Source organism: Tyto alba, unplaced genomic scaffold, assembly GCF_018691265.1.
Source record: "Tyto alba isolate M040663 unplaced genomic scaffold, T.alba_DEE_v4.0 Super-Scaffold_8, whole genome shotgun sequence".
Lineage (NCBI taxonomy): Eukaryota > Metazoa > Chordata > Aves > Strigiformes > Tytonidae > Tyto > Tyto alba.
In genome coordinates, this window is record NW_024881329.1 from 23,377,745 (window position 1) to 23,388,466 (window position 10,722).

At 44.6% G+C, this 10,722-nt stretch overlaps 1 long non-coding RNA gene across 1 annotated transcript; it reads left to right on the forward strand.

Annotated features, from left to right (window-relative positions):
• Positions 1-269: 269 nt before the first annotated feature.
• LOC116962701 lies at positions 270-3,268 on the forward strand. Its single transcript, XR_004407736.2, has 2 exons — positions 270-424; positions 1,872-3,268. It is a non-coding gene; the product is annotated as an uncharacterized LOC116962701 (long non-coding RNA).
• Positions 3,269-10,722: the final 7,454 nt, after the last annotated feature.

Below are 10,722 nucleotides of genomic sequence, written 5' to 3' on the forward strand. Positions count from 1 at the left end.
CTGGTTGGGAAAAGGTGAAGTACCATCTTTCCCTGAAGCACCTCTCAGCTGAGAGACTGTCTAGCTGTCTCTGCTGTTTCTCTCCCCGCCCTGGGAATTTCCCCATCCCACTGGATCTAAGATACTGATGGCCAAGGGGAGTATCTTTAGGGTGATGCCACCTGATCACATGGCTGTTAAGAACAGGAGGACTGTTATGCAAATTCCCAAGTGCTCAACTGTGTCTGCCTCATCACCCATCTCAGATGTGTGCTTATTGTGCCCCTCGTGCCACCGTGTCTCAGCACCCCTCAAGCTGCCTCATGAGGAATCGCCATCCTATTGGCTTGACAGCAGCCATCACCACCATCATGCTGATTTTCTTCCAATCGAGACCCCTCGCTGGTTCTCTTAGGCTTGCGAGTTGCCAGGCACAGAGCACAAGGTGAGCAGACTTTTGAAGAAAAATGTTAAGGGTACCACTCTTTAGGCTCTCTATGGATGGAAAGAATCATTCTGTCACCTAATAGCCAAAGGTTGCTTGCATCCTTCAAAATAATAATTCCATTCTAGGGCATTTGCATTTTTCCTCTTTAGATAGTTATGCTATGCGTTTGCCATGACTAAGTCCATCTGTTAAGAGTTAGTCCTTTAAATAATTATGGCCACATCTCTGCTGGATAGTTCTAATTAATGCCAGTCCTTCACAAACTGTTCAATATCAGACTGTAAGCCACTAATTCTTACAGCTCTGAATAATACCCTCTGTCTGCCCATCATGCATGTATGAACTCTTTATTCTAACCACAGAGCTATGAAATGTCTCCTTTCTGTCAGCCTGAAGGGATGGTTTTGGAAGAAGCACTAATCATTTATATGCATAACTCCCAAGCCACTAGTGTCAGGAGGGTCTGATCTCCAGCAGTTTGAACTCTGGCTTGTCTGACCCCTCCCAAACATTCAGAAAAGTTATAAAGATTTAAAAAAAAAAATACAACCCTGTCTTCCCTCTGAGCAGGGAAGAGGGAAGAGTTGTTGCAAAACACAACAGAGTTGTTTAAAACATTAAAAATTAATGAAGGGGAAGGTTTACTATAGTTTTCAGTCCCTTGGGGACATTTTATAAAGTCAAACAAAGTATATATGTCTGAAAATACAGCAGATGATTTGACATTCTTGTGCCATGCCAATAGAAACATTTCCAGCAAGTATAACTCACAGCTACAATTTTCAGCCTTTTCTATACCAGATGTCATGTTAAACAGCAGAAGTGTCAAAACACCACCTCTGACCTCACACGAAGGGAGGGAATACTATTGCTAGTGTGGAGGGATGCTCTGAGACTTATTAGTAACTCCCATGAACAGCTCTTCTAGTTAACGGGCTGTGCCTTGAAAACCAACGTGTCCGTGCATTGACTGCTCCTTAATCAATCCCACCGCATCCTTTTCTAGGTGGAGGAGGGATTATTATCTTCATACAGACAGGGGAAACTGGGACACAGAGATCAGGTTTCTCAGGCTAAGTTGCCAAGGAATTACTAACTGAGGAGCTGCCAGCTCTGCGCTGTGTTCCTGGAGCTTGGTTTCACCCCGGTGGACCGGAAGCATTTTTGAAATGCCGACTGCTTCGTGTTGAATGCTCGCTGCACAATTCACACCATGCGTTCTAGTTCCTGAAAACAAACACTTGATGGCAGGAGCCAGGCTTCCAGGCTTGTCAATACATCTCTGATTACAGTTTCCACTAGCCCTTTTAGTGTCTGCTATTCCTGAATCACTTGGGGAGATATATATATAGAAGTACACATATAAAATGTATGTACACATATATGTGTATATATATCTGCTTTTTCATCAGTTTGCTTTCTTTAATATCATCTTTTATCCCAGCTGCCATTTCCTGGCAGTCACAGGAGAACCACTTTGGCTTGTGCGCCAAAACAATTTTGGAAAGGAGGTGCAGAAAACCCGGGATTCTCCCCTCCATGAAATAAAGGAAGAGAAGGAAACTGAGAAAGGGAAGAGCGGGGAAACAGGGGAGTCTGTCTGACATGTGACCTGGATATCAAGCATCCAGAAGCCAAAAGCAAACCCCAGAGCTGCCCACAGCTGGCTTCAGCTTCCCACGATCCACCGCTTCCACCAACATGCAGACAGGCCAGATGCCTCCCGGAGCTTTGGCACCTGGGGATGGCCAAAGGTGATGACAGCAGAGAGAGGGACTCGGTGCTCAGTGGTGTTGCCCCTGAGGTTCTGCTGCCTCTTTGCCTTTGCCTGGGGGTTTCCCTCCGCCCGCCCAGCACCTGTGACACAGGAGGGAAGTTCAAAACCAACGCAACCTTAGCCAGGACCCAGGTAGTCAGAGGGGATGGGAACGGGGACAGAGATGGGGTCCTGGACTGGAAGTCTCTGCTCACTGGGGAGAGAGGAAAGATAAGCATCTGCTCAGGAGGATTTGGGGAGAAATATGGTTACATGCTTGTTTACCCCTTGCTTGGCAGATGGCAGCCAGGAAGCAATCTGAACGCAGGGATTTCCATCTTGCACAGTGATGGGCGGGAGTGCTGCACACACTGCTTCTGCCAGTCGGTGAACACGGCCAACCCGAGAGATGGTACCCGAAGGGTGTGGAGCCGTCCACGAAGCGACAGGCTGGTGGCAAGGCCACCGCCAGCGGTGCAGCCAACCTGAGCAGGCAGTTCGGCCAGTGATGCTCAGTGGTTGTGACCTGGTGACATTCAGTACGGTCAAAGAGAGGACCGTCCCAACTCGTAACACAGCACCGTGTGATGTACTGCTACAGGGCTGATTTCCCAAAGATGAAGGAAACTGTGAGTCAAAACTGACAGCGAAAGATTTCACACGGAAAGACACAAATTAACGTGGATGAGTCTGTAAAAAGACTGCATTAAGTTGCCAAAGAGCCATAATTCCTCCTTCAGGAGAGTCCATCTGGCACAGACTCAGTGCAAAGACAGCAATTAGAACAAAAAGCAATATGTAACAAATAGAAATGAGGAGATGGAGGGATTGACAGCAATTAATATGAATTAGTTTTATGAAGTGCATGAAGTGCAGAAAGAAAAAAGGCACCTTCAGACAGCAATTCTTGTCTGTCAGTTTTAAGGACAAAATAAGTCATATTTAAAATTATCTTTAGAAAAAAGAAGTCCTAGTAATAATCTAGGACTTTTAATAGATGGAAGGATTAACACTGTTCATAATGATGCAGAAAAAGACAAATTTTTAATAAATACTTCTTATTGGAGTTCAGAAATAATCAAGAATGATGTGACAGAATCATATAATGATGATGTGCTATTTTTCAGTTCATTAGTAACAGATAACAAGTAGGAAAAATTGTTGAAAAAAACAGTCTACAAAGCTTACACAAAGTGTCCTTAAAGAGCTAATTGAGGAGACCTTTGGGCAGCTAATATTAACTGTTAAATATGTGGATTTGTGGAAATTTTTAGAATGAAAAGTACCTATTCTGCCTTAGTACTCAAAAAAAAGATCAAGTGGAGTAACCCAGGCTAAGCAAGCAGTCAGTCTTTAAAAGAACCAGTGCGTACAAAATGAGTGACTCTGTCGTGTGTTAAGTGCTTGTAAAAAAGTGTGAGGTGTGTGTGGTTATTTGGTGACGCCCCACGGCTGGCTCACCCGTCTCCAGTGGGACCCTGCTGTCCTTAACTACTGGAGAGTCCCTGCAGTAATGACAGTGGATTGAGGCAGCGGAAACTCCTAAACCTGGAGTCTGAGAACGGGGTAAGATTTGTTGATTCATAACAGCAATTCCACGAGTGATAGGAATTTTCCTTTACTTCCTTTGAGTTCTAAGCTGGTTTCTTAAGGTGGCTAAATTTGGGAAGCAGAGTCTCACACCTTCCTCTAAAGCACTTAGTCCTAGTCTGTTCTGGATATAAGACACTGAGCTTTGGGTCTCATCCAGACTAGCAATTCCTGCATTCCTATTAATTAGCTCTATAGCTTGGTCTCAAATGAGGGGTGCTCTGTCTGAGGAGAGCTGAGGCTGCGTAATGATTTTTACCGGCAGAATTAATTCAGCCCAGGCCCAATAAAGCTTCAAAAGGGATTAAACATCTTGTGGATGGTCTGGCTGACTGGTGGCTCATGTGGAAGATGTCAAGAGGCTGCAGGAAGGGTAGGTACGTTAGTGACACCACCACATTACAATCTCCAGAGTCTTCTCTGCTCTCAACTCACAGCACAACCCCACCCCACGCCCCCCGGATTGTGCCATGCACCCAAGACCTTAAGGACAGCAACTCAATCAGATCTGGGTTTAGCTCCCACTGCAGTGTTGAGATAATGGATAAATGATGGTTGTGAAAGGGGTTTGGTTTGCCATTACTTATACAGGAGGTTTTCTTTGATGTCTTCAGAGTGATTCCATGGGGTGGTCACTTCCCTAAAACTAAGGTCTGAGCTCTTTCTTTGCCAGTAATTTTAGTGACATTACATACTTCACACCCCTGAAGTGATATACTAGAATCTTAAATTCTCACTGTCATTATAAAGCTTTTCCTGAGCACTGGACAATTTTTTTAGAGATTGGATTTAAAATGTTCAGTGCTTCTCTTAGCTTTTGTGTCATTCCTTTCCTGGACATTCAGTAATAGCTGTTTGCAACAGTCGTTCCATATGGACACACATTATCACTTAACTGCTGTCTGTCTTGGCTGTGAGCTGCTGTATTAAGTTTTGTCTCTGCTCTCTTTCTTTTGCATGACAGACACTATATAAAAATAAATAGGACTGTGCAGCATTTTTCCTAGAAGGAGAAATTAACCTGCCTGCGTTTACACATAAAAATATTAGTAAACATGTGGATCCTAACCACTTTTAGGGAAGTGGGTCTGTCTTGCTGAGCTTTAATTTGAAAAACGAGTTGGAACTTGTTGAGTCAATAATTATTCTTTTGAATGTAGGTCAAATTATTTTCTATTTTTTTCTCTCCCTCTTGGGACTTGGAAGAGGATTTCAGTACTCCAGCACTCCAAGGATAGAAGCACTGTGCTTTCCATTAGTAAGAGACAACTCTCAATAACAAAGCAGGAAGACTTGAGGGATTCAAGATAAATATACTTCTATATGCTTAAGTAGGTTCTCTTATGGAGCAACTTCCCTTGAAGCAGGAAATCTGCAGAAATCAAACTGTCTTCTCAATACAGCACAGTTTTCAAAACAGTCTAAGATTTTCACAAAATCTACTGAAACATGGAGTGTTATGATAAGTGAGTTCAGTGTAAAGTGCATTCCGTTCTGTTGAGAGCTTTTCCCCACGGCAGATAGCTGCCCATCTGCATGCACATAATGGGCAGGAGATCCCTGGCACTTCTCTGAGCAGGTAATTCACAGGATCTCGACGTTAGTAACCTAGTTGTCAACACCCCCTCTGTGACCCATGGAAAGCTGGGCATCTCCAGAGGAACATTTATTTCAAAAGTCCAATAGGCCATATCAAACTAATTGCCCCATGGTGGTAAAACTGACACAAGCATTCAGAAAAAATTCATCCAGCCCTGATAACGTAATGGAGTGCACTTGAATCTCATTGATTTTATTCTAAGGGTATGCTGAACATATTATTCAACCATTTTTTTACCATCACAGTTGGAATATTAGAGGGCCTATAGCTCTGCACCTTCCGCAGACCTCCAGGAATAGAGCTTGCCTTCTCTTTTTAAGGCATTTGCCTTATTAGGAAAAAAAAAAAAAAGCAGCAACAACTTTCGCAGTTTCCTTCATCAGTAACTCCAATAAATGCTACTGCACAGCAGGAGCTATCGGCTGTATCAGAAAACTGTATTTATCCACCCACCTCATCAGACTGAGAACGCTCTGGCATGAGTCACAATTGTTTATATTCTGTTCTGGGGTTTGGGGGCTTTTCTTTTTTCCCTTTAATGCAGTGGAAGGCTCCAAGACTGGAAACTGCTGGAGAGATATGACTTTATCCACCATAATTTTATTACTGTGAACTGCTTTTGTAAGATGTAATTCCAGGATGTGGACCACTGCTATTTAAACACCACAGGCATGTTTCTTCTTTATACCAAAGCCCTAAACCTCACTCAAGCAGTGTTACAGTTGCCTCCAAGTGTGTGAAAATTCTATTTATAGCCACCAAAAGCCTCTTAATAGTCGTCTTCTGCTTTAAAGAGGCCTTGGAGTAATTCAGAAATTTTGCAGCTGCTCTCTTTATCTGGCCTGTTATGCTTGCTTTATTGATTCTGAAGGGCGTTAGCAACCTATGAAAATAAGACATGGGACAGACTGTTAATTCCACGGAGTACGAGTCTGATACAGCACCAGCTAAGCAGCACGGGTTTCACCATTAACTGTTATATGTGGAGATGGTGTGTCTGGTCATCAGTGTCAAACAAGGTGGCAGCCACCACAGAAGTGTCACCAAAATGGTGGCCAGATATTCTCAACATCCGTAGCACAAGGAGGATTGTCATATTCCTAATTTTCCCTCTCACTTAACATTCTTGGGGCAAGGCTAGTAATCTGCCTGGGGCTACGGCAACCCCAGCAGCTTCTGCTCCTGGTACTGGAAGTCCAGGTTGCACGCGCCACACAGTAGACAATGTGTGTAACTAGATTTCCTCATGGTTCATTTATCCTCAGCTAAATGACCATTAAAGACCTGAGATGTAGGACTGCAAGGGTCCTCGTCTCCTCGACGCTCTGAGGTCAACGGGCTGCCAACAGTTCTCACCATAACCAGCATGATTTCTTACCTTGGGAGGCCACATTGCTTTTGTCTCTCCAGTCTTGCTAGGTGGAAACAGAAGGTCATGCATGTGCTTGGAAGAAGATCCTGATAGAAAACCGCTAGGAGACCTTCAGATATGCCTGCTTGTTTTCTTTGTTTTCCTCAAGAAAAATTAGGACAGTGTGAAAATGATCTATAGGCCCCAGCTGTGGGGCTGTTTTCCCACCTCCAAAAAATTCCCACCCACAATGCAGTGTGAGGGCTGGAGACTGCGTGGCACTCCCAGCCCAAGTGGGGAACGCAAAGCAAATTAACTACAGCAACCTAGAGGCACTGCAGCAGCATTTAAAAACAGAAATATTTTGGGTTTGCTTCATTTGACAAAAGGCCCAACATTTTCTGTGGAAAAATCAACTGAAAATATCCATTTTGTCATTGTTTGCATCAAAAGTATCTGTGCAAAATCTCCAATTCACATCCCTCCCTCCCTGGCTTTGTTAACGGCTGAGATAAAGATAGTTTCTATTCACTGCTGATCTAAGCACTGCTGAAAATCCAACTTCATACCTTGCTGTTCTCCCCAATTCTGCCAGGGTCTCTGCTTTGAAATGCATTTTTAAAAGCTAGAATGGCATCATCTGATGCCGAGCAGCACGTCCCTGTACAGCAGACAAGCTCTCCTTGCTCCAGACCTGCTATGGGACCAGAGTAGATGGTTGCTGCTAAAACTGAGTTGCTTTGCAGCTTTAAATGCAACAGACCTCAGAGAAAGGGGCAAGGTAGGGGAGGCAGAGAGACTCTGTGTGATGGGGGGGCTGGTTAATGAAATATCTTTAAGGATTCACAGACAAGAGCCACTGGTTTTGTGATTAAAATGTAGTTTCCCTCAAAACATGCAGTGGGTAAAACTTAAGGACACACGACAAGCCCTTGCCTGCAGACACAGCAGCCCCAGTGATGCTGATCTGCGGAGCAGGGCACCCTTTGCACCCTGCAATGGGCAGGTTTGCTGCGTGCTGCGACAGCTTCTCTCGGTGCCTATTTTCCAAATCAGTTCAGCTGCACGCTGATGCACGGCCCGCTGCTGTTGTTGTTGTTGGGGTGTTCTGTTTGTTTTTCAAACCTCTCTGCCCAGACTCTTGCATACCGATAGTACCCCAAGCATTTCCCAAGGTGTCTCTCCGTTATTTCCACAGAAAGGCAAAAGAGGGAGGGAGAAGGGAGTTTGCCTGTCTTTGAGCTGGCGAGGGGGAAATAAATAACCAAAAAAAGCCGCTTTGGCTCAGCTGCTCGGCTGGGTGGGTGCATGGGTGCCTGCACGCACCCGGGGTTCCTCACGCTGCTTCTCCTTATTTGGCTGGGAGCTGGAGCGTGCCGGGGATTGGCTGCGGAGAGGGAGCAGGCAGCCGAGATGGAGGAGAAGCAGGCAGAGAGGGTGAAGGGAAGCGAGCTCGCTGCCTGCGGAGTGGCAGCTGACAAGCAAAGCAAACCAACACTGACACGCTCATCGGCATTTGTCAAGCAAATTGCAGCTATTTTTATAGGAGACACTTTGCCCACATCTTAATTAAGAATCCAGGGCTGGACCTGATCTCCCTGAAGTGTAATGAGAAATATCTTTTCTCAACCCTCCTTCTCCTCATCTTGCATGTGTTTTCAAGGCACAGTTGTGCAGAGTTGTGCATAAGCAAGATTTCTTGGCCGTTAGCAGGCTTCAAAATTGTTCTTTTCTGTGCTGCTCTGCCAGGGTGCTCTTTATTCTTGTAACGATACATTTTTTTTGTCTCCAGAGCCGACATAATTGACACACTGGACGACGTAGCCAGCCCTTTCTGGGAACGGCAGATTTGTTGCTCCTCTGTTAGCCAAGCATGCCTTCTTTGTGCAGCGTTATTCCTGCATGGATAGACCCACAAAAACGGTGTGCGATGCACAAAGCGACGTCTGTGCTCTCTTTGGCTTTGAAGCTCCATTAGGGTTCACTGCAACATGCCATCATCTTCGGAAGTGCCATCAAAGGCAGGGGACTGTCTGAGGGGCTGGCAGGGAGGGAGCAGAGAAACAGAGGTGGAAAAAACTAGCAAGGGGTAAGGAGAGGTGATCAGATGCACGAACAAGGACAGGAAGGGGCGCTGAGGCTGGTACTGGAATGGTGGGATTAACTTGGAAGTAAAGACCAAAATAAATGTCCACAGATATGTTGGGAAGCCAAGTGATTTATAGGACAAGAAGAGGGAAAGCAGAGCTTTGAGGAATAGGATTAAAAAACAAAAAACAAAAAAAAAAAAAAAACAAAAAAACCAAAGCCAAAAAAAAGGAGTGGTCAGAAGTGAAGATTAGAAGCTGGAGAAAGGTGGTTACAACAATATTCCACTTTGCCAACAACCTTCATTTTTGATGTTTTTCTTAAATTGTCAGGCTCCTGGAGTCATGCAACTACATGAGATTCCCTACAAGCTAGAGAGATCAGCAGGCAAAAAGAATTCTGTATTGACTCTTTAAAGCTCTTCCTCTAAGCCTATCTCCTCTTCTCGGAGGGTTTATAATTTCTATTGCTTCACTAGTCCAGCAGAGACAGTTGTCAGTTATTTTTCAAGTTCCTGCTTTTGCTTCTCTAAGTTCTGCATGAGTCTCAGCACAGAGCCTTGGAAAATGAGCGAGCTGTTTCTTCAGGTCTTTCCAGACTATTTTGATGCAGGAAGCACAGGGAAATCTGTCCAGCCTGTTTCTGAGACTTCTGAAATATCTTGGAACAATGTTTGAATTTCTGAGGGCTTACCCAAACAAGGCCCAAACACAGTGCTTTTTAAGGTTTTCTTATCACAAAGCATCAGGCAGCTTTTTTGTGCAGCTGGTGACTGAATGGCAAGGGACTTGTTGCAGACACATTGATTCTGTGGTTAGTTCTGGCCACACACGGTTGATGTGTGGTGAGAAAGGGCCTGGCAGTTTGTGTCGTGGAGCGTGGTTCCTGCTGCCACCCCAGGTGACAAACTCGCTGCTGGTGTCTCACAGCTCAGGCTGCCCGGGTGTATCAGGTACATGAGGTCCTGGAGCGGGGAGAGGCCGTGGGGTGACACGAAGGGTAGTGAATAGATCTACGTACGCATGCGTGTAGGTGTCTATCAAATATTTTTGCAATATCTGGACTTCTCTGGGGAGAAGAATTCCCTGCAGAGACCTCCTTCTTCATCAGACTGCATCATCACAACAGACAGCTCAGACTGAGTGTGTCTGAGATAAAAAAACCCATGGAAACAAGTTTTTACAGCTGGTTATTTATCGTGGTATGGCCTTGTTGCCTAAGCAGAACATGGGGGTTTATAAATCAGGACTTCTCCTTTAGGGTAGATTGGTGTGATTTCTAAATCTCTAATAGGATCTGTAAATCTGCAGCAGGCTTAATAAACCTAGGCTCAGATTTATATATTGGGAGTAGGGTTTGCAAATCCGTCAGTGGGGGTGGAAATCCTATAGGCCAACTCCTACAGCTGTTGAATGTTTTTATTCTCCATCTGAATTTTAAGAGAGTGAGTTTTTGAAAGCAGTCTGTAAGACTTGGCATATGCAGGTGAGGTTAGTGAAATATGAACCAAGAAACAGGACATTTCTTGGGCTTTAAGAGCAAGCCTAGAAATTGTGGAAACCATGGAAGAGTTTAATGCATTTTTGTGTATTTTAAATCTGTTTTCCTATCTCCACTTGGATCGCTGTTATTGTAAAAACAGCCTCTACGCTTTCTTCCTGCATACTACCAGTTACTGTTGAAAAGGTCACTGAGAACAAACCTTGTCCTTTGTTACCAACAGACAGATTGATTTTATTGACACCAGTAAAGAGAATATCCTTCCAGAGAATTATGCTAAGGCACGAAGTTCAGATTCAAGCCCAGGTTATTAAATCTGATACAGGAATTGGTGAGTGAAAGTATCTGGCAAATAGAAGTGGAGCATAGCCCAGAGCCGTACGGTGTGTGACACCCCAGCGGGAGCTGCC